This window comes from Vespa crabro, chromosome 23 (assembly GCF_910589235.1).
Source record: "Vespa crabro chromosome 23, iyVesCrab1.2, whole genome shotgun sequence".
Classification (NCBI taxonomy): domain Eukaryota; kingdom Metazoa; phylum Arthropoda; class Insecta; order Hymenoptera; family Vespidae; genus Vespa; species Vespa crabro.
Genome location: NC_060977.1, coordinates 3,485,065 through 3,510,723, shown reverse-complemented (window position 1 = coordinate 3,510,723; position 25,659 = coordinate 3,485,065).

The following is a 25,659-nucleotide window of genomic DNA, read 5'->3' as shown; positions in this document are numbered from 1 at the left end:
TACCTTTTTAACTTTTCTCTTCTTTTTTCTTTTTTTTTCTTTTCTTTCTCTCTTTTTATTTTCTTCGTCTTTTTATTCTTTTCTTTCTTTCTTTCTCTTCTTTTTTTTTCGTTATAAGAACAAAAATCAATTTTGCGGAAAATAAGAATTATAAAATCATTTTGTTGATAGAATTGATATTATTGAAGGAATTTAACACGTGATCGAAATAAATATCTACTAATTTGAAAACAAATATGGAAGATGTAAGAGAACATTCCAATTTAGTTCCTTTAATTATTGCCTATTCTGAAAAGACATATATATGTTTCCGTGTTATCTTGGTGAAAAATGATCTCCATTAAGAGCTAAGTCTGACCTACGATATAAATACGTAAGGGACATTGTAGGACCGACCTGATAATTTCTACGAAGAAGAAACGATTATTCTTCTTATCAAGAATGATTTATTTTATACAATTCGACGAAAGAAATGATATTTATGAATTTTCTTTCTCTCTCTCTCTTTCTCTCTCCTTTTCTCTTTCCCTCGATCCTATTTTCCTGTAAAAGAAAGAAAGAAAGGAGAAAAGAGAGAGAGAGAGAGAGAGAGAGAGAGAGAGAGAGAGAGATTTTCAAACAAAATATTATGAAATGAAAACAAAGAAAACTTGTGATCCTTTAACAAAAATAACACTACTAATCCTTTACTGCATATCTACGAATTCATATGCATTGTATTTTATCAAAGGATTAATTTATTTTTTTTTTTCAGAATCAATTAAATCGAATTAATATTACGAGCTCTCTATCGAGACATTACAATACCTATTCTATTCTCTTCTACTGTTATTATTTTCAAGATAAATCATATCCTTGAGAATCTTTCTCTCTCTTCGGATATAGGAAGAGTTTTTTTTAATCTTTCTTTTTTTTTTAATTCTTTCTTTTCTTTTTTTTTTTTCTTTTTTATCTTTTTTTTCTTTTTTTTTTTCTTATATACGAATGATTCATTATTTTGAATTGATATGAAATCATATGAAAGAATAACTTGAATGAGAAAAAATATAAACAAAAAAATAATAAATAAATACACACATAAACACACACACACACATACATATATATATAGATAACACGATAATATGATAGGATTATCTACGTAACGTTTCTTGACATTTGTTATTGTCAAATACATAATGATTATGTACGTTCTCATAAATACATCTATATTTAATAATTTTCATACAATAATTAAGAAATATCCTTTTGTAATAATAATACATTTCATAATCATTCATAAATGATATATCCTATGAATAATACAATCATTTGAAATCATTCATAAATTCATAAAGTATCAACTATCTATCTTTAAAATCATCACACGTACGATATCTACGACTCATACTGTATAATTTTCATGAATTGCCATTCACAAATACGTGATATCTATAATAAATGATAAATAATAATAATGATAACATACTGTACTTTAAAAAATGAATAACCACTTACAATTAATAATCTTATCAATTTCTTTCTTTTTTTTCTGTTTTTTTCTTTTTTTTCTGTTTTTTTCTTTTTTTCTTTTTTTCTTTTTTTCTTTTTGTTTTTCCTTTTTCAACTTATCATTCCTACGCTTAAGAAATTGTATATTTATAGAAATGACTAATATTATGAATTATATTGAAAATATAATATATAATAATCGAAACGTTAAATATATTACTATCATTTCGTAAAATTTAACCGAGTATACGGTTATTGGTAGATATACAAAACGTTTTCTCTATTTCTCTCTTTCTCTTTCTCTCTCTCTCTCTCTCTCTCTCTCTCTCACGCCCTCTCTCACCCTTTTACTATGACTTATCGAACGCGACTTGTTGCGCTTACACGCTCGATCGCGAAACAATTGTTTCCGGGCTTTGTTAGATTACGACGCCATGGCCTTCCTATTAATAACGTTGCCCTACGATAAAGTCTCGTCGAAAATCCGGATGGTGGAACGGTAATTAAAGATCGTGGAAAACCGATAACGGACGATCGGAATGACCCTTCTCTTTCTCCTCTAAAACTATCTCTCGAATTCTCTCGTTGGTTTGATCAGTGTGCATACGACTTCTCTCTAACGATTTCTCTAACGTCAAAACAATACAAACATTTATTATATTCATTTAATCGATATCTTGTATGATAAAATATATATGAAATGTAAGATGAATAATGAAAGATTACGTATTAATTAATTATTTTATTAAATAAGATATATATATATATATAAATTTTTCCAACAATTACATTTTATTTCGTTAAAATAAATTGAAACTTTTATCGACACGCTTTGTCTATATTATAATATGTATAAAATATATATATATATATATATATATATATATATATTAATTTATATAGGAACTTATATATTAATATAACAAATGATTTAATTTCCCTCATCATATAATTAATGTATAAATAATCATTCGTTTGTCTTTTCTTTCAACGAAAACATTATAGTTTCATAATAGTTCCTTTACAAAACCATTAATTTGTCAAAATTAATTTATCACTCTTCATTCATAAAATATGATTTTTAATAATATCATTATTACCCATTCGCCAATGATAAAGATCTCTTCGTTTGATACATTAAAAAGAATTGATATATGCTTTGAGAAAATATATGAAGACATATCAAGGCCATAAAACTTTTTAGATATATCTCATAGATATACACAGATACACAATACATACAATTGAAACGGTTTAAATTCATAAGAGGGACGCTTTCGCAGCTTTCTATTATGTCTTTTATGTATATTTGTGTGCATGTATATACATACATACATACATACATGCACACATACATACGTACATATATATATATATATATATATATATATATATATATATATATATATATATATATATGTATCCTTATTCAAAGCGTATCGCACTTAATTAAGCTCTTTGCCGCAACCACGAGGTAAACTTGTAGCCCCTAGAATCGAGAGTACGATACGAAAGCGTACGTGATCTCGAGAGTCGCGACGCTCTGCTCTGCGATGCGGAGAGCGGCTTAAATTCCGCGTTCGGCTTCTTCGGTAGAATGCTCGCGTTGTTTTCTTAAGGACGTTCGTACACCTCTCTGCGGTAACTTATGAACCAAAGGAGCGAATAGAAAATAGGATCGGTGGTGAAAGAGAAAGAGGAAGAAAGAGAGAGAGAGAGAGAGAGATAGATAGATAGATAGATAGATGGATGAATAGATAAAGATAAAGAGAAAGAGAGAAAGAGAAAGGGAAAGAGAAACTCGAAGAGAGAAAGGAATAGATAGATGGATAGAGATAAATAGATAAAGATAGATAAAGATAGAGATAGATAGAGAGAGAGAGAGATAGAGAGAAAGAGAATGAGTGAGTGAGAGAAAACATAGAAAGCGGAGAAACGCTACGAATGTTGTTAGAATTCTACGAGTAAGTTCCGTAATCAGCGGTACTCGGTAGCTCTTCGAACCGTCGGGGAATTCGCAGGCGGATCACGTCGTTATTTAACGAGATTATGTCGTTAACCAACAGGATGCAGACCGAATCGATATCGATTCGGCGATATGAAATTAAGCTGGCCCATTCATCCTGATTAACGAGCCTGGCGTGAGTCCGACATCGTAATCGCATTTACATGTTTTCTTCCGAAATTCGTGATACACGATCGAATCGGCTATTTCAACGTTACTCTGAGACTTTGATTTTTCAATTCTTCCCGATTGTTTATCCTCCTTCTTTCTTTTTCGTTTTCTCCTCTTACCCTCCCCTTTTGCCAAAGTTAACCCTCTCGTCATACCGAATACTCTTTATTTCTTCTTCTTCTTCTTCTTCTTCTTTTTTCTTCTTTTTCTTCCCTTTTCTGCTTTTTCCTTTATTTTTCATTCATACGGAAACAATGAACGATTATACTCGACGATTATATCTCGTATTCTTTTTTTCCCATTTTTATTTTTCTTCTTTTTTTTCTTTTTTCTTTTTATATATTCGATCCCCAAATTCCAAGCAATTTTTAAACGAGATCTGAATAAGTAATTTGAGGAGTGTTTCAATTTGGATTGGTTTAAATACTTTTCTTTAAACTTTAAACATTATCCGGCTTGTATATCATATTGTTTAAGATATCTGATTACGGTGTTACTTATTAATTTCTTCGTTTATTTTTTTTTTCTCTTTGCAAATATTAACAATTAATTTCTATCTACTTATTTTCATCGTATTGGAAATATTAGGAAAAAAGTTTTCAATCGAGATTTTTATTGATTCTTATTGGTTTCTATGATAGCTATTAAGGGTTAAATATACTAGATGATTCCTCAGGTTCATATCTTGGCACACCCTAACAGAACGAAGGAACGAATGTTCCATATACAATAAGTATTGGAATGCCATAATGGAAACCGTCTGCGAAATATCGGGATGTCGTCTTCAGACCACTTCGACGCGAGGGTGCGGTTAAAACAGCCACCCCTTGCAAAAGCTTCGTCGAGGAAAGACCGAATACCCTTGACAGTTTTGAATACCAAACAGCGTAGCGCTACGTGGCATACCAGATGTAAAACGATGTCTGTTGAGTGTCAAAAAAAATAGGGTTCGAAGTATACACACTTGTTACGATATGTTAATTTTAAAATGACATTTGATTCGTTCATTTCAAATCGCATGATATTTTTGATTATCAAAAGTGTCCATTTTAATTATTCGAAATTAACATTATCGAAAATTTGATATTTAGATATCGTTTATCTTTAGGATAAACCGATAATTATTTACGTACCAATATTATTATTTTAATATTATTATTATTATTATTATTATTATTATTATTATTATTATTATTATTATTATTATTATTATTATTGTACTTTTAATATATATTTCTTTTTGTTTTTACTTTTTATCTTTTTATCTTTTTTTTTCTTTTATTTTTTTTTTATTTTTTCTTTTTTTTTTTTATACAAGTATTGACCAATCGAATAAATAACGTCGAAATTGTCGGATTTAAAGAATGACATGAGATTATATGATAACAAACAGTATATAAGTGCATGCATGTGTATGTGTATGTAAATGATAAGATGATAAGAGATAGAGCATATAGAGATAAGCATAGATATTAAAATCTAATCATTCTTTTAAATAAGTTTTTATTTTTAGGTAATGCATTGTCCTAGGTTAATATTATTAGAGTCAATCAAATTCGTCAGTATTTTTAGAATAATTTTGCGTTTTATTAATGCAATCAGTATAGTTAGACATTACTTATTATTGGCGAATCGAATATTTTCTTTTTCATTTCGTTTAGAAAAGAACACATTTATCGATGCTCACTTCTTTTTAATATTTTCTTTTTTTCTTTTATTTTTAAGTGAATACATCGCTACCTCTACTTACGTGCATATTTTACAATTTACTTCTCGAAATAATTATTCTAAGAATTCTCATTGCATTGCATTTTTTTATCCTGATGATGTCACGTCAATGACATTGAAATTTTTCAAGTCATTTCGTCGAATGGATACGCTTATATTAGAAAAGAAAAAATATATGTAAGTTTTGAAGAGCACAAACATTTTTTTCTTTACTTACCGTGGTTCTAAGAAAAACAAATAATTCATCTTTACAATATTTCTTACGTCAGCCGAATCCCTCTTCATTTCTCATTAAATACTAAAAATTTCATTTTGAAACAGATAGGGATATAGCAAGCCTTAGGATGACATTTAAAAGGACCAATCAAAGTCTTCTGTCATCTTGGCTCAATAAGAAACCGAATACTCTTGTCTCGAGGCCAATCGAGTTTTGTTCTTTTATTCTCTAATCAATTTTATTTTTTTCTTCTTTCTTCTTCTTCTTCTTCTCCTTTTTTCCTCTTTCTTTTTTTTTTTTTTTTTTCTTTCTTTTATCAACCAAGTCAATCACTCAAACTCAAGTTTCCAATGTCGTTCTTGGCACATTCAGTTTTTATATTAAATATTTGAAATTCGATGTAATGTTTTTTGACAAACTATAGGAAACTTCGTAATCAATTTTCGAAATGCAATCTATTTTCATCTATCTTCTTATTCTATTCGCTCATCTTTTTATATCCATCACGGTTAAAGGATTTACGATTTGGCCTATGAAAGACTCCACAAAGAGAAAATTTATTCAGGATTTGATCAACTTAATCGCATGATTTATACGTATGATTATATGTGGATATTATCTACCAAAAAAAGAATCCATTCCTTCGGTTTTTTCTTTTTTTTTCTTTTATCGAAAAAGATCATCACCGATTGTGAAATAATTATCTCGGAATAAGATTTTGTCGTATTTTTTAACCTGTCGTATTATCAAAATCATTATAAATAATGAAATCTCGACTAGCTCGTTAAGTAAGTATATATATATATATATATATATATACTTATTTATTTATTTTAAATTATATTATGTAAAAAATAATAAAATCTACTTATACCCTAAAAAAAGATGATAATTAAAAATAAAAACAATTCATAAATTTAGTATAATTATTTTTAAAATAAAATATCAACAAAAATATATTAAATATTATCGTATCGTATACGAGGTAAACATCCACGAATTCAAATAACTAAAATTACAAAAAATAAAACAAATATAATATTTCTAAATTTTGACAAATTATATCCTAAAAATATTACGATAAAAAAAAATTCATAAAATTATAATTATTACATATTCCCCTAAAAAAAAAAAAAAAAAAAAAGAAAAAAAATTAATGTAAATCTTCCTCTTATATATTCAATATTAAATCTAAAAATTAATTTTGACTTTCTTTGAATAAAATCAAAAGGCATACAATATAATTTAGCCACTATTATTAAAAATAAAAGAATAAAAACTATTTTTTATACAAATCCTTTTTACACAAATTCCTTCTTGAAATTTTAAAATAACAATTACCTCGTTAAATATACATATACATGTACATATTTTATATCTTATCGAATCTCGCAGGAATACACCATAGATACTTTGATAAAACTCTCGATGGATTAAAGAGAAGATACTCGAGAAGATACGATGAAAAGAAAAGAAGAAGAAGAAGAAGAAGAAGAGGAAAAAGTTGACAAAAAAGAACTTATCGAACCAAGTCTGCGAGTATTCCAAGAGGAATCAGAGTCGACAAGACTGACTAGATGAAAGGAGAAAAAGAGAGAGAGAGAGAGAGAGAGAGAGAGAGAGAGAGAGAGAGAAGGACGGAGAAAGAGAGATAGATAGACAGATAAATAGTGAGAGAGAGAGAGAGAGCGAGAGAGAAAGCATTGTGTGCAGAAACTCGACTGAGTAGGTGGGGTAGAATTCATGGGGTAATTCCGTGTTCGATACACCGTGCGCGCTTAAGGCTGCGATGTTACCGGCGTCACATAAGCGTAATACCGGATAAGCCGCAATAATGTAGACTCGCTGTGCGTGCATGCGAAAGCGGAATGGATCCCGCTGTTCGAGGAGGCTTCAAGAGCCGAATGTCCATGGAGATATAATCATTGAACCGAAACTTGAACAGGGAACTCGCCTTGTCCGCCATTGATGTTCAACTATTCCGTTAAAGAATCTTCGATTTCAATGTTGCTTCATTTGCTATACGTATACGTATATACAGGTAGATTGATTGTACGTTGATGCAGTAGGTTGAACGTTAGGGATAAACGCAATAATGAGGCATCATATCGTACCTAGATGGATTTATGGAAACGCTCACGATATTCCATCGACTACCTGCCGATTATCGTATCTGCGATTAACGTTTCGATTGACGTTCAAGTTTCCTTGATAGGCTCAAACCAATACTAATCGCTTTGCCCTGTGAACTTTGAATTTGGATTCGTCTAACGTACTGATATACGATATCATCAATTGTTTTGATGAAAATGTTTTTATAGAATATCGATAAGTTGATCGTTGATGATCTATCGAATCGTGAGAATATTTTTTCTTAAATATAATACTGGATACATTAATAATTTATATGTTGATTTGAAACAATTTGTGAGAATATTTGGTAACATCTTTTGTGGTTAATCACTGTGTTGTACGGTTAATGTCCGTGTCTCTTATGGATTAATGATCTGTGTTTCGTATGATTAATGTCTATGTCTCGTATGATTTATCTTATTGACATTGTTGTTAATAAAATAAATCGTAAGAATGACGTGATAAGATATCAACGCCTTTTAATGGACAGTATTTGACTAATTCGAAAAGGACAATTATCCTTGCGGAATAATGGGATAAATAGAAAGGGAAAAAGAAAAAGAGAGAAAAAGACAGAGAAAGAGAGAAAGAGAGAAAGAGAGAGAGAGAGAGAGAGAGAGAGAGAGAGAGATAGGGGTAGTATATCTAGAAATCGGACGAGAGAAAATCTGCCACTCGAGATCTCAGTTACGACAAAGCGTTTCCTACAATATGCTCGATTCTCGCTCGTCCCGCTTTAGAAAGAAGATACGGTCTTTGAAGTATTCGCTTGCGATTAAAAAAGGGAGTCACCGGAGGATCTTCTTCTTTTCTTTTTTCGGCGACGACGGCGACGGCGACGATCTTTCTTACTTCGAAAACTGGCGCTTTGTCGCAAGGGAGATTTAATCTCCTTTCCTCCGTTTTTCCTTCCCACGGTTACCTATCTATCTCGTTCGGCTTTAAAGCGGCTACACAAAACAATACGAAGTAACCGGCAATTTCTTTTACCTCGTGAACGACGTCGAGTCCAAAGTCTTCGGAGGTTATACGGAAGACGGCTCGAAATGAAATCGTAAAGAAGAACGGAAGGGTCTTTTGGCACTACCAACTCCAAAGGGACGACCAACGACGTGAAATGACGAGGAACAATGAGAATGGAAAGAGCTGCGAGAAAAAGAGGAAGAGAAAAGGAAAGAGGGTGGGAGAGAGAGAGAGAGAGAGAGAGAGAGAGTAATTAGCGCGAAGAGCATTAAGAAGACACGAGGCAATTTCGAGCGGCCATTTTTCACAGTAATCTGCGGTATTCGCTCGAATCTTCCGGCCACCCAGATCAGAGTCTTCATTTTGTCCAGAATTTTCATTCGTAAGAACTGAAACAGATGGAGCGCAGTATAACGAAGCGAGCTTTTGGATAGGTTACGACGAGAGACAAGGAAAAAGAATGAAAAAAATTATTGAATGGACGAAAGTATGAATCTCTCTCGATCAATTAAAAACTTAAAGATTACGTCGATTCATAAAGGGATCATAGGAAAAAGAAAAAAATCTCATTCATATAAAACTAAACTGTAATTTTTATAGTTGTATTATCATCAAATTCCATCATAGATTTTTATAATAATTACAAAAATTCATGTATAATTAATCTGTGTTATTGTCAGTAAGATATCCGTAAGACTATGTACACGATTTATGATTTAACTTTGTTCAATTAACAATTTCTACGTCATGATTGTCATAAATTATAGATTATTTTATTTCATATGTTTCCGTTTCTAAGATTTATTAAAAATATATATCTTAGTAAGAGTAAAATAAACAATATAATGCCAAATGTAACTGATCACGATTAAAATACGATCATTTATCTTTTATCTACTACAAAAAAATTATATAAGATATCGATTGGAATTGAGTTACGGTAGATCGTTTTAGAGGTGGACGTATTAAAAATTTTCCTTGTATCGTGAAACGAAGAGAAAAAAACGAAAACAAAAAAAAAAAAAAAAAGAAAAAGAAACAAAAATCTAACGATATCACATAGTTGATCGGAATTAACAATTAAAATGAAACTAAAACACTTGCAACGTTTATCATAAGCGTTAAGCCATCTGTAAGATAGGAAGCGTATCTAATAGCTTAGCTTCGCGAGACCGGATCGAGTTATCGAGTAAGATGCTTATAAATCGGATTCATCAGCGTGAGAGGCTCGAAATCGAGAACGGTATCGAGCGCGCGACATCGTTGTCGACTCGCCTCGCCTCATTAAATCTTACAGACGTCCGATGAAGCGCGTTCGAGGCTGCTGCGAGAGAACGTAACGCGATTATACGCTCTTATCCTGTTCCCCCGACGTTAACCGAATCTTCTCCCGTGCGACTGAATTTCACGAGGGAGCGGAACGTCGCGGTGGAGGAGGATAAAGTACGATTAAACGAGAAAGAGAGAAGGAAGGAAAGAGATAGAGAACAAAAGGGAAAGAGAGAGAGAGAGAGAGAGAGAAAACGTGTGTGTATGTGAGAGAGAGAGAGAGAGAGAGAGAGAGAGAGAGAGAGAGAGATAAATAAAGGTAGAAAAAGAGAAGAAGAAAAAATAGAAAGAAAAAGAGAAAAAGAGACAGAAACAGTCAGACAGATAGACAAAGAGAGAGAGAGAGAGAGAGAGAGAGAGAGAGAGAGAGAGAGAGAAGAAGAGACAATAAGAGTGAGAGTGAAATAATAAGAATAAAGAAGAAAACATTTAATGAGATACAAAACGCAGAAAGCAGAAGACGAATTCGTGGTAGCAATCGATCGTTCTTTCCCGTGAGAGTCTCCCTTGGGATTCGCGAGGATCCACGCGTATAAACTTCGCACGGACGACGACAGGCACGGACGCAACACCGAATCCTCCATGGATTATCCGGATTTGCGCGACCGACCGTCCGGTGTGCGTCCACTAGGATGACGCTGAGGACGTTGACGTTTCTACCAAGAGGACACGTGCAAACCGGTTAGGAATGATAACTACTTGCTTATCCTATATACATAGACATACACACATACACACACACACACACGTATATATATATCTTGATATCCAAGACGAACGTAAAAGCATCTTTGGTGGTAACAAACATAGGAGTATGTCTCGCGAGATATTAGAAGCGATTACAAATAGTGAATTTCGCTTTGATCCGCACGTTATAATCCTTCCAGCTAAAATCAATATCGGTATGTTGGTGAGCGTATTCAAACGTAATAACGATTAAAGTGAATATTATACGTTGAAATAGTAAACGAGGGTATGATATGAATTAAATAATAAAGTCGTAAAATAGATTTATTTTATATGTATTAGTTGGATACGTCGAGTGTCCTTTTTTTCTTTTTCATCTCTTTTTTCCTTTTTCTTTTTTTGTTTTTTTTTTTTCTTTTTCTTTTTTTGCAGTTGGAAAAATATTTTCACAGAGGATATGCAAGAAAAACGATACAGTCGATATCATTCCCCTATCGAGAAGCACCCTCTCTTCCGATGAGAAGCACTTTCAAAGGTCGCGTACACGTACATAGATATTTACATACATACATATATACATATATAAATATAAATATAAATATATATATATATATATATATATATATATATATATATATATATAAGTACAATCCATAGTGAGTATAAGTACATATAGGCTCAACTGAAAAGCTCTGGCGCTCTTTTCCGACGCCATCTTAAATCCCTATGGTGGAAAACTAGCTCTTCAGGCAAGTGCACGAACTCCTACTTTTCGAACCCCCAAAATCCGCCGACGCATTTTCTCGAGAATCGCATGCGAAACTTCCTTCGACTTATCTTCGCAACGAAAAGTAACAGAAGAGAGAGGGAGAGAGAGAGAGAGAGAGAGAGAGAGAGAGAGAGAGAGAGAGAGAGTTAAATAAAAATAGAAACAGAAAGAAGAAGAAGAGGAGGAAGAAGAAGAAAAGAAGGAAAAAGAAAGCAAATATCGATAGAAAGGAAAGATCGAAAAAGGAAATGTGTAAATCCTTTTTTCCTGATCCCTCGAGAAAGTCGAGACAAGAATTCGTGGCTTGTCTCGAATGCGTAAAAAACTCGTTCGTTCGCGCGTTCACTTCTTCCAATAAAAGGGAACAATCATTTTATCGCGTACGAGAGAACACCGTGGATGAAAAAGAATGGATGACTAGGGTGGTTGAAATCAATTGAAAGAAGATAGGAGTTAGTAATTAATCGTTCGTGGATGATCGTACGCCCGATTTCACATTGATTTCTTCGAAAAAGATGAACGAAAAACGATTTCATGGTAAGAGAGAAATAAACGTAGAAGAGACGTAAAGAGAGAGAGAGAGAGAGAGAGAGAGAGAGAGAGAGAGAGAGAAAGAGAGTGAGAGAGAGAAAGAGTGAGAGAAAGAGAAAGATAGTATCGTACAGTCGGTTTAATTAATTACCAAGCTCACTCATTCTCTCCACTTTGACCGACTCTCACCGAAATCTCATCGATGCATCGCTGACCGGTAAAGTGAAAATAACCGAAACGATCGTGTCGGTAGTCTACCCCTCTGCCTCGCTGTTTGTGTTACGTCGATTAATTAATATTTCGATTCGGAGCAAGCGATAACGTGGAAGAGGGAATGGACAGCGAAAGGGACTAGGCGGCCATCAAGGGCGTACATCAAAGGGCCACCCTCTGAATGCGATTCAGCGGTCTGACACTGAAAACCAAGAGCTGGATATCGATCGATCGAAACCAGAGCAGATACCTCTTTTTCCTATCGTCCATTCGAGTAAATGTATGTTCTGTCTAGGTATATGGCTTTTAAAAGCTCTCGCGAAAGCTCGACTTTATATTAAAAGATACTAGACTAAAGTTAATGTGACTGGTAAAAGGGATTATGACAGTGTTGAGAGACATAATCGAATCGATCGATAGTAACTTAAAATGTTAAGTTACTACAATTATCTAGGAATAATATTATGATAAATTGTATAATGATAAAAAATATTTCATTTGTTTTTTAATATTTTCTAATATTATCTATCTTTGATACATTCGTGTATTAAATAAATTATAAAAAATTATATTATAATTAATAATTATATAAATATTATATAAATTATAATAAACGTTCTCATAATATCATAATCATTATCACGTTCATTTCAAATTTAATATTATACAATTTTTCTTTCGACAAAAAAAACATTGAATTACAATAACTTCATATATATATATATATATATATATATATCCTATAATATAAATGTTTGATATTGTTTAGTTTATATTGATTGTTTAATCGATACAATTTATAATTATTGTTAATATAACATAGTAATACAATATCATAAATTTCATATTATGTAATATTTTTTGTTTAAACTCAATGAAAAATTGGGTTAAAGCTCAAAGGAGAAACTGCAAAATAAAAAAGCGATATTTACTGTTTTACTTATAATATTACGTGCATGTCATTAACGCTTAGATGTACCAACAGGAGTAACAATATTTGACTGCTTCATTAACACCTCCTTCGCCGTGTTGCCGTTCAAAAATATAATATAATCTAAACGAATTTACGTCTCTCTCGACGTTTTCATAAACTCTTTTAAAGTCGTTAATGCTCTCAACCTCGTTTTTTCCGTTCGAAAGACGACCTCTTCAAAGAATCATATGTATGTCACTGCTTACGAGAACGACGAATATAATAATCCTCTTTCTCTCTCTTTTTCTGTCATTAAAAGAAACGACTTTTATTTTTCTCTTTTCTTTCTTCATTATTTTTTTCTTTATTTTCAAAAAAAAAAAAAAAACCTGTAAATGAATTAGCCAGTTATGTGTCCGTCTTTGAAAGGACATTCGTCTTTTTAAAAAAGAATTATTCCATTGAATATTTTAAAAGCGAGTATTATATTTAAATTAAGAAGGGCAGAGTAAAAAAAAAAAAGAAAAAAGAAAAAAAGAAAACAGAAAAAAGGATCGAAGGATCAAGAAAAAGTAAAAGAAAAAAAAGTCATGATAATTCTAGATCCTCGTCAAAGTGACTTTTCGAAAATGAGAAACGACGAACGAGGGAGAAAGAGGGAGGAAAAAAAAAATATATATATATATATATATATATATATATATACGAGAGAAACGAAAAGAAATCCAAAAAGAAAAGAGAAAGGAAAAAAACAAAGGAAAAAAAAAACAAAGAAAAAGAAACAGAAAAAGAACGACTAAGTTCATCTTGTAAGGACTACGACGAAAAGGCCGACTTTCATCCCAGGGGAAAAGGAACGTGCGCGAGTTCAGTGAGTGCGTGTGAGTTCGGTGAGTTCGTGCGTGATTTCGTGGACACGTGTGCACGTTCTATACGTAAGTAGTAAAGAGTCACGTTCGGTTATACGCGTTTTCTCTCGCGGAAATGTCGTATCCGGAGGGTTGACTTCGTAACCGTCGGTAGAAGGAGGACTACATGCGCGAATATTTATGTACATGCGCTACGTACTTTGGCAAAATATAAAAAGAGATTGCATGGCTGATTTATGTAAATACCGTCGGCCTGCGAATAAACGATTTCCGTCGGAGTAGTAGTCGAAAGTGTGTATATTCGCTACGTGCTAGTGAACGAATGACAGAGAAAAAGAGTGTACGAGATGGATAGAGATAAATAGAAAAAGAGATAGATAGATAGAGAGAGAGAGAGAGAGAGAGAGAGAGAGAGAGAGAGAGAGTACAGAAGTACGAAGCACGACGGGCGGCGTTCGGGGAGTAAATATTTTTCGACGTCGTCAGTCGCGAGGGATTCGTGAAAGTTTATCGTATTTCGCACCCAGCTGCCTCGACTACCGTAAGTCGAAGAAGAAAAAGAAGAAGAAGAAGAAGAGGAGGAGGAAGAAGAAGAAGAGGAGTAAGAGGTAAGAGGGAAAAGGAAGAAGAAGACGTGGAGAAAGGTTGGCAAAGTCGAAGGAATCGAATGAAGTGACGACGAGAGAAGAGAAGGGGTTACGAACAGCTTGGATACACGTTCATCCGGACAACCTTATTTCGAGGACTATCCTACCTACTCAATTTGTGAGTCAACTGCTTGCGTAGGCAGGGCACACGTTTCTCCGAGTTTAAATAATTTCTCTCTCCCTCGCGTTATCAGAGATGTTTCTCCTAACCCCACACCCAACACCCACCATCAACGATCCCGGTGCGAACTGTGTTTTCCTGTTAAAATTGAGTCAAACTTACGTTCATAGCTTTTGAAGATGGTCCTGTTAGATCTTGTATAAAATTGCATGACTGATTCGTAGAATCGTGAACTTTAAAGGGTCCCGTATCTGGCAATAAGTTGTATCTTAATTCTAGGATTATCTTTATGTCAAAGTTTCAAATGTTAAATGTTAGAATGGAATTGTACGCCCGTATAATTACGATCGTCAAAGGACGACGACGACGATGACGACGACGATGACGACGAGATGTATATAATTCGTCTCATTCTAAAGAGCATCATAAACGTTGAAACGAGCTACACGAATGATATTAAATTTAAAGCCATGAGAAGAAGAAAGAGAAAGAGAGAGAGAGAGAGAAAGAGAGAATGCTTACATTTATTTTAGAACGTAAACGTGAAGTCGGACGGAAGTATGTATTCCAAGAAAAATATTTAAATGTTATTACATGCGTGCATATACATACATGCTAAATTCAAATCAAACATCATTTTATAACTATGACATTATCCTCGTGTTATGTCAGTTTACATAGATATATCGCAAAAGAACCATTCGACATAAATGGTTTTAAACAAAATAAATTTATGTCGCGGTTAAAAATACACGATAAAGATCTCGCTAAGACGAGAGAAAAAAAAATTTTCTAATCTACGAATAAAAAAAGATTTCACACAGGCATACTATATTAAATAAATTACTATACTTTTTTTTTCCGTAGCTTTATATAATTGATTTTCATTTTATCGTAGTTTAAGGAATAATATATATATATATATAAAGATAATAATAATAATAATATATATATATATATAGAGAGAGAGAGAGAGAATTTGCGTAGGTGAGGAACGAAAATGGTGGATCTTCCCTCTCTCTCTCTCTCTCTTTGCGTGTGCGCGTTGAGCATCCCAACACGGAGAGTAATTACACGGTAATACTGCTGGCGACGGTAGACGAGACTAAAACCGTCTGTCCGTTCGTGTCGGCTGCCAAGCGACTCCGTAAACGCTCTGCGGTGATTCTCGCGAATGTGTGCATGCGTGTTAATATAATGTATAGAGCCAGAGAGACGTAGCTTTGATGTTAGGAATGTATTTCTAAGTTAGCGGCTCTTGCTACCACGAATTCGAGCAAATATCTCCTTGGCGAACCGCGCCTGGCTTTCGGCAACCAGACCGTACAGCCGTGCCCGTGGTTTCTCCATACTGAATGCTAGCAGCCTATATCCCTTTCCTATTCCCTCCCACCACCCTTATCCACTCTTCCTATATCCCCGTCCCATTCCATTTCAACCATTCCTAACTCATAGTGCCCCTTCCCATTCTCACCAAAACCCTCTCACGCCAACCAACCCTCTTTTCCAACCAACTATACCTCCGAGCTACCACCATCTCTTCCTTCAGACGAACCAGTACCGCCACAACGAATCTCTCAAACGGCCCGTAGAATTACGCGTTGATGTAAGATGTCGCTCGTGCGTTAAACTCTGCCGTTTCGCGGATTACATTTTCCATTCCCCTCCATCCTTTCTCCCTCCCCTACCCCCCTCCCCGCCCACCCGCTACTTATCAAGCCAACCTCAATCCATACGTACGATGTAGTAAACGCTCATTCATAACTCGTCCCATGTAGTTTCATTTGCGATTGAATTCCTTCTTTACCGACTGATCGATCGATCATTTCGTTCATCCATCTTACTATTCAACTATTCTCTTATATAATTGAAAATATCTTTCTTAATTTAATGTGTTGATTTTTAAAAGCTATCTCTCTCTCTCTCTCTCTTTCTTTCTTTCTCTTTTTTTCTTTCTCTCTGATGATTTATTTTCAAATGAAAAGAAGAAAAAAAGGGGAAAGAAAAATGTAAAAAAGAGATACAACGAAACTGCGATCTCGATCATATTATGAGATACTTTATTTATTTATTTGTTTATTTTTTTTTTTTTTTTTTTTTTTTTTTTTTTTTTTTTTTTTAGTTTGAAGATTTTTAATTTAACACTCTCTTTTACTTTTATAAGATTTATTTTAAAGAAGAAGGATATAAAAGAAAAGAAGAAAAGGAACGTCCTCTCGTTCGTTCGAGATTAATTCATTTACTTTCCTTTTTACCTGCTTTCTTTTCCTTTTTTTTCCTTCTTTTTCTTTTTTCTTTTCTTTTTGTTATTAAAAATTAAATCTTGAGTAAATTCAAAACAATTCATGAAGATTATAATCTTCCGATTAACAACACTGTTACATCAAATAGAGTATCATTAAATAGTTGACTCTATGAAATTAATTAATATCCTTCATTCGAGCTTTTATTCTCTATTTAAAAAGAAAAAGAAAAAAAATTAACATTTTTTTCAAATCAAAGATACACATTTAAAATGATCCTCTGTTATATAATAAATTTCCATATTACGTAATATTAGAAAGTTGGGTTTAATTTCGATCATTCCATTTAAAACGCTATAACGTAACGTAAAATATAAATCGTATGTCGGAAAGAGAAAAGAAAAAGAAAAGAAAAAAATAAGAAAAATAATGTACAAAGATTTTGCCAGATTTAGAAGTAACAAGGATGAAATAGGATGATTCATCTCCGAATATAATGAATAATTCAGGGATTAGTAGTTTATTGTATGTACGTATATATGTAGTAGTCGTAGAGAAGGCCTTTAGAAGTTAAAAGTAGAATTTTGAAGTTAGATCTAAAGTCAAAATATATCTCTTAAAAAATGTTGTCCATAGGAAATGTTCCTAAAAGAGAAAGAGAGACAGAGAGAGAGAGAAAGAGAGAGAGAGAAAGAGAGAGAGAATTTCGAATAAACCTTGAAAAGAAACTGTAGGTGGAGATGAAGAGATTTTGTAACATTATGACGATATTTAGGTTTAACAATCTTACAATGATGCTTACAATAGTTACGATAATAATAATAATGATAATAATAATAATAATAATAATGATAACGATAATGATGATAAATAATATAATAATGATAATGGTATCATTAATAACAGTAATGATAGTAATAGAAAAGGGACATTAACGTGAAGTGAAAGATAAAAACCATGGAACAAAAAATAAAAAAAGGAAAAAGAGAAAACGAAAAAAGGAAAAAAAAAAAGAAAGAAAGAAAAGAAACATTTCATAAAAGATTTCATAAAATGATTTCTTTTAAGACTTCGATAACGTCATCTTTTGCGACGTTTTAGCACCAATCGATATCTCGTGTCGACTTGCTTTTCTCAGTAATCGAATCGATTCGACGTCCGTCTTATCCGAAAGATAATGCACAAGAAGCTAGAAGACGTTTACGTTGTACGTCGTAGGAAAAGAATAAGGAAGAAGAGAGAAAGAGAGAGAGAGAGAGACTGACAAAGAGACAGAGAGAGAGAGAGAGAGAGAGAGAGAGATAGAGAGAGAAATGAGGGGAAAAGGGAGGGATATCCGCTAGACCGTGCGAGAAAAAAGCTCTTAATCATATTTCCCTGAAACTCCAAGTCTTCCTTCCTTTTTTCGCCATTCGCCTTTCCATTAACTAATGACTGAGAGAGCGAATGTATCGTTCGGTATAATTTACGAGACGTATTGGAGAAAAAAAAGAGAGAGAGAGAGACAGAGAGAGAGAGAGAGAGAGAAGGAAGAACGCGAGCTCAAAGTTTCTTCTACTTGCTTACTTACTTACTTCGTAAGTAAAGTCCAAGTTTTCATCGAGACTTCAGAAAAGTTATAATTACAGGCCGATATGAAAAAAAAAAAAAAAAAGAAAAAGTAGTTTCACTTTACACCTTCGTCAATTCAAACGAGCAGAATCTCCACGTGATTACTTGCTTATTATTAGTATGAGACGACAAGTTGCTGGAGGAAACGTCTTGGCGAATAAAGAAAAAAAGAAAAAAAAAAAGAAAAAACGAAAAGAAAAAAAAAGAAAGAAAAAATAAATGGATAACAGAAAGGTACCTAAATAGAAAGGACAATGAAAAAGGAAAAGAAGAAGAAGAAAAACAAAAAAAAAAAAAACGAGAAATTTATCTATCCTTTCTTTGATCTTTCTTTTATCAATTCAATTGCTTTTTCCTTTAAGTTTCATCGACGATAAATTAAAAGAAATTGATTCTATATCTATTCTTTTTTCTTTCTTTTTTTTTTTTTTTTTTTTCTTTTTTTCTTTTAGTTCGTCTGATTATATAAATCTTGAGAGTGAAAATAGATCGCTATAAAAAAAAAAGAAAAAAGAAAAAAAAAAGAAGAAACAAGGAAAACAAAAAAAAAAACACACGCACACACTTACGAATAACATTTATAATTTTTGTAACGTTAATCGTGAAATTTGAAATTCATTTAGCGATAAGGGAATTAAGGCCTGTTTAAAAAATCAGATCAAAGAATTAAAAAAAGAGAAAGAGAGAGAGAGAGAGAGAAACAGAGAGAGACATTCTAAATAAGACGTACAAATTCTCGATCTCTGATGTGTCTTTGAACTGTTATAACGTTATCTCTTTCTTTCTTTCTTTCCTATTTCTTTTTAAGATAAAAGGCAAAGAGGAAACAAAAGGGTGATATTGCATCGGGCAGCACGAAGAAACGCGTTTCTTTCGCGACCTCGTCTCGATAGTTTCTGAAGTCCGAGAACGGCCGTCTGCTTTTTCGCAGACGAACGGCTCGTGGCAAGGAATTCGATAGAACTGCAAAAGAAGTGGAAAAGGAACCGAGGTGGAACCACCCTCTGTTTCCACCTACCGAAAGAGAGAGAAAGATAAATAGATAGATAGATAGATAGAGAGAGAGAGAGAGAGAGATAATCTATGTTGTGGAAGATACGAAAGTTCTTTCGGAGATAGAAAACTTTTGAATATTCAATACTTTATAGCGTGTAAAAAAACAAAAAAAAAGAAAAACAAGAAAGAAAAAAGGACAGAAAAGAAAAAAAGGAAAAAGAAGAAGAAGAAGAAGAAGAAGAAGAAGAAAATGGATAGAGAAAGACGATCGAAGCAATTTCATTTCTCCTATTTTCTCTCTTTCTGCATCAGAAGATCGTAGGCTCGGCTCTCGTGACGAATCTTGTGGTTGCGGTTTGTAGGAATTGAAGAAGAAGTAGAAGAAGAAGGAAAAGGAAAAAAAAAGAGGAAGAAGAAGAAGATAAAGAAACAGAAGAAGAAGAAGAAGAAGGAGAGTAAAAGGTCTAAGGACGAATAGTACTTTCTATTCCCGTTGCGTCTGAGATACCTCGTCTCACCGCCCTTGTCCCTTGCGCCATCACCGCGAGCCATATCTACAAGAAGAAGAGTCCCAACGTTCTACGAGAGACGAACGTAAGAGACAGAGAACCACCTCTATCTACTCTACCACGAGGATAGACGTGAGAGAGTTGGAGATGGAGGTCTCCAAGAGGGTTAGATGTTTTCGATGAATCGATTCGAGGGTACTTCCGCTATGCAAACTCCTTTCCCATCGGGGAGCGGAACGTTCGCTACGCCCGCTGCACACCAGCCTCTTCCATCGAACCTTTCGAACCCTCTTTAGGTTCAGCCTTCAGCCTGGCGACGAGTCAACGGAGTTAAGGCTGCACCCTTGGCGACCTTCTTCAACCAACCTTCTCTCTCTCCTTCTCTCTCTCTCTCCTCTCTTTTCTTTTCAATCTATCTTTATTTCTCTTATTCGAACGTAGAACTTCCTGTAACGAGGTTGCTCTCCAATTGCTACGACCTATTCCCCGGACGTATGATCTTGCCGAATCTTATTTGAAAAGTGTCCTCCTTCGGAGAAAATTCTTTTACCTGTATTATTCAAGTTTCGAACGCGGTATAAAGAAAGTCTATAGAATTGACGAACCGTCGGCATATTTATTATATACGATCTTATAGTAAGTATTTCCCCCTTTTCCAATTATCTTAATGCAATCTGCAACATACATATGTACATAGGTCGTGTTCTTTTAATATTTATTCTCCGTTTTCTTTTACGTTTCCTTTATTTTCTTTTCTTTCTTCTTTTTTTTTTCTTTCTTTCTTTCTTTCTCTTCTTTCCTTTCGAACTCTTATCTCCGACACCTTTACCGATGAAATTTTTTACTCGAATGTTTTCGATCTTGAAATTCGATTGACAGACTCGTTGAAAAATGTCGAAAGAAAATATTGAATAACTCCTTCGATTATAGTGAATCGTTTCTAAAGTGTTATTACTATATGAATCAAAATATATGAATTATCATTGATAATTGAACGATCGCGATTACGCGCGAGATGTATTAACGTTTCTTTAATTTAACTTTGACGATACGTATGTATATATGCAAATCGATAAGACGAGAAGAGGTTCGTTTCTAACTTTATGGATATCGCACGTTTTCGGGGATTAACTTCGCAAGATGTAGCTATTCGGTAACTAACCCAATGTAACGTCACACGCCGCTGATTTTCCTTTAGGTCGCAAGGAGAGAAACACAGGAGAGAGTTAACTTGGTTTGAATTAATAAACGAGGCTTTGCTACTAATACTGGGCTTAACTCAGTTTAGTTTGGCGATCGAGGACTGTACCTTCGAAGTCTAATCCGATTCTACAGATTGTGTTTGCCAAAAGATGTGTATATATATATATATATATATATATATATATATATTCTTTGAAGAAAATGAGTTTTAATACTTGCTTAAACCATAATAGCGACTTATCTAATTTCCATTCGAACGAATTCAATTTTATACGTGACAATGATATAATGGAAATATTAATAATATTAATATATACACGTCTCGAAATAACGATCTTATTTTTGAGAAAGGAAAAGAAGAAAAAAAAAAAAGAGAAGAAAAGAAAAATCGAAAGAAAAAAGAAAAAATCGACGCAGATCTATATCTCCTTTATTCCCGATGCATTTCTTTTTTTCTTTTTTTTTTTTTCTTTTTTTTTTCTTTCGGTTTACAAACGAAACTTATATAATACCGTGATTCTCCGTCTCTCCCAATTAGTAATTCTTATCGGATTTTCACAAAACGAGAGTTTCCTCTTCGTACGTTAGTCTCTTTTAAAAGTTAGAGAAACTGAGTCTACGGGTAAAGAATACGAAGAGAGAGTGAGAGAAAGAGAGAGATAGGGAGAGAGAGAGTAAGAAAAAGTGAAAGAAGACAACTCGATTTGCCGTCGAGATTGTCATCGAACTTCGATAATCTCGTTGTTTACGAACGAGTCTCTTCGCGAAGCTTTTACAATGGGTCCCATTGGTAAAATTTCATGGTATCGAGGGGATAATGAAAAGCTTGGAAAAATCTGAAAACGAATGTTTGAACGGCGAATGGTCTATAAAGAAAATTTTTATTTTAATGAACGCATAGCAATAAGTAAATCTTATTATTACCATATAATATTATTACTCGTCGATATTATTTCTCATTAAATTTTTAACATATTTCATTACGGAGATTCATTACCGCTATCGGTTACCACAAAAATCGATGTATTCATTTAATACTTCGTTGAGATTTTTACGGATAATAGATATTAAAGAATTCATTATCATAATTTTTACATCGAACATAAAATTATATCGTACTTGATTCTTATTATAGGAAGAAATATTTACGTATTATTCTTTATGACGTTACAAATAATAACAAAAGCAAAAAAAAAAAAAAGAAAAAAGAAAAAGGAAAAAAAAAGAAGAAGAAAAAAAGGAAGAAAACAAAAAGAAAAGAATGCCTTTAAAAAGGTATCATCCAAATTGCATATCGATTATCGACGATCGTTAATTTCAATCTCCATTAAAACTATACATTTTCGTAGAAATTCCAATTAACATAAATCAATTATTAAACCTTATATCAGAATAGATCTATTGAATTTTCGTAATGATACATTAATCGATCTATTATAAATATAATAAAAATGCGTATAGATTGAATCGAATAAGTTGTGCGAAAAAAGAAAAAGAAAAGAAAAGAAAAGAAAAAATGGTTGAATGAAACACAATACCATTTACGGATATTACTAATTAAGATTACGAGTTTATTTTTATTATTATTATTGTTATTATTATTATTATTACGATTTTATATATAAAAGGAATTACGTGTCACCCGTTATATAAACGAGTCCCAGGAAGTGTTGTTATTCCATTGCGGTTCCTGTACAATGGCGGATCATAATTTAGTCATGGTTATCGACGATACTAGAGAAAGCTTTCTCTCGATCTCTCGTTCCTTCTAGTATTATACAATACTAGAGAAGGGGTAACACAGAAGTAAAGTGCAGAGGGATGAATCGGAGATATAGGTACCGGTAATCGCGAGGGAAACCATTAAGAGCTGTTTCTGAAGCTTATCATGGTCGCACAGCAAGAGTAGGATAGCAAGGAGGGCCCAAGCTATCCAATTGTAGCGATAGCGTTGGGATCAGAGTCAAGAAACATCAGACTCGTCCGGAAACGACCTCGTCAAAGAGCTTCCTACCCGTTTACTATCCTTTTTGCTATACCTTATCCCTTCCTACTTCCCCATCTTCTCGTTTTCCTTATTGCCACCTTTACATTCCGGATTCACACTTTCTTAAAAAAAGATTTATTTATTTTTTTCATTATTATTTCAATGATACATGGAAAATATAATCTCATCTCTCTCTCTCTCTCTCTCTCTCTCTCTCTCTCTCTCTCTCTCTCTCTCTTTCTCTCTCTCTCGAATTCGATTAAATTGTCGACTTGAAAGTTTTTAAATTCTTACACGATCCATTTCACATCTTATGGGAATTTTATACATACATACATATCATATATATATATATATATATATATATATATATATAAGTTTCTCTATCAATCTAACTCTCTTTTGAACGGGACCAACAGAAAGTTACGATATACAACACACGGAAGGGGGAGAGGATCAACGAACCATCGATTTCCGCTTTGGCCCAATAACTCTGCTTCCATTTTCACCGTTACCAACTTCCGCGGAAAGAGAAGAGAAAGGACAAAAAGGACAGGGTTTTCCTCTCTCATCCTCCAGTTCCTCTTTCGAACGGTTCGTCACGTGCCCGTGACAATGGAATCGCGTTGGTTCATGCATAAACGCGACGTAACAATAAACAGAACGGTATAAGAGCAGACCAGAGCAGACCAGAGCAGAGCAGAGCAGGGCAGAGCAGGGCAGGACAGAGTAGAGCAGAGCGGTGCAGTGCAAAGCGATGCGGAGCAAAACAGAACAGGATAGAGCAGGATAAAGTTAGAGTGAGAGAGATAGAAAGAGAATATATATATATATATAGAGAGAGAGAGAGGGAGGGAAGCGGTCGCTGAGGGTCTCCAAAGGCCGTTGATAGTCGGAGGATCAGAAACCGATATGAGATTCGGGCATGTATGAATGATGTAACGTGCTACCTATGCCGCTCTAGCTCTTATAGAAAGCGAGAGAGAGAGAGAGATGAACAAACGTATAGATGGATGAATTGCTAGAGAGAAAGAGAGAGAGAGAGAGAAATAAAAAAAAGTGGAATGGAAAAAAGAACTCGGGAAAGGTTCACCGTTCTTCTATACACACATATACATATATACACTTATATATATATATATATATATAAAGATAGAGAGAAAGAGAGAGAGAGAGAAAAGCTCTATATTGCGATATATTGTCCATCTCCTGCCACTGTATCGTGGTTAGCCCTTAAAAAGTGCTCGGTCGACTGGAAATTGACGTACCGTAGCCGAGACTCGAACGTATATATCCGAGCAAAGTACGTATATTCGCTTCGCCTTACGGTCACTATTATCCATGAATAAATCGAGATAAGCCGTGCAGTAAACGATCTTATACACACGCCTGTCCTCAATGGTAAATAGTTAAACGTGAGAAAGAAATGGAAAATATAAAAAAAAAAATGGAAGACGAAGAAAGAAAACAGAAGAGAAAAAAAGAAAAAGAAAAAAAGAAAGGAAAAAAGCAAACAAACTAAACACTTGACAATTCTTATACCTGCAAAACACGCGCATTTAATTATCTTTATTATCATTCATTATCTTGCTTGTATTAAATCTAAGGCTAAGAATAAAAATGATCTCTTTGACATCTTATTGAGATCTTTCGAATGTAATCATATAAATATTTAACGCAGGTACTTACGTCTATACCTACTTTTTTTCTTCTTCTTCTTTTCTTTTGTTAATATCTTTTCTTTTTTTTTTTGTCGACAAAACTGATGTCAGCATATTCCAATGAGTAAATGAAAATAAATGAAAACAAAAAATATATATATATATATATTTATGCATGTAAACATACCAAGGTAAATTGAAAAATACGAAATAACAACGGAACAGTTTTCGTTTGATATACATAAATACGTAACTGCATATGTTCATACAAACATATGTACATACGTATATACACATATACGTAGCGTGAGAACAAATTGGCGCTATGTATTTACCTTATCTGTTTACATAAGCAGTATTTACTGTGTTTACATTATATAGCAAGAGTACGGCAATGTTTAAATGAGCATTATCCTCGACGATGGACAAATCGGGAAGTAACAATTCTTTGATCCTTAAAGATCAATGGTCATCATGTCAAATTGAATTTTTTTTATTTGTCAGAAACAATAAAAGGAAAGTTTTTATCAGAGAAAAATTGACACGCTTTAGAAATTAACGATAAGTACTTTTAGAAGTATTTATGGAAATTAAAGGAAATCAATCAGATATTTTTAATGCAATGAAATTCTAATTTTGAATAAATATATAATTATTGGATT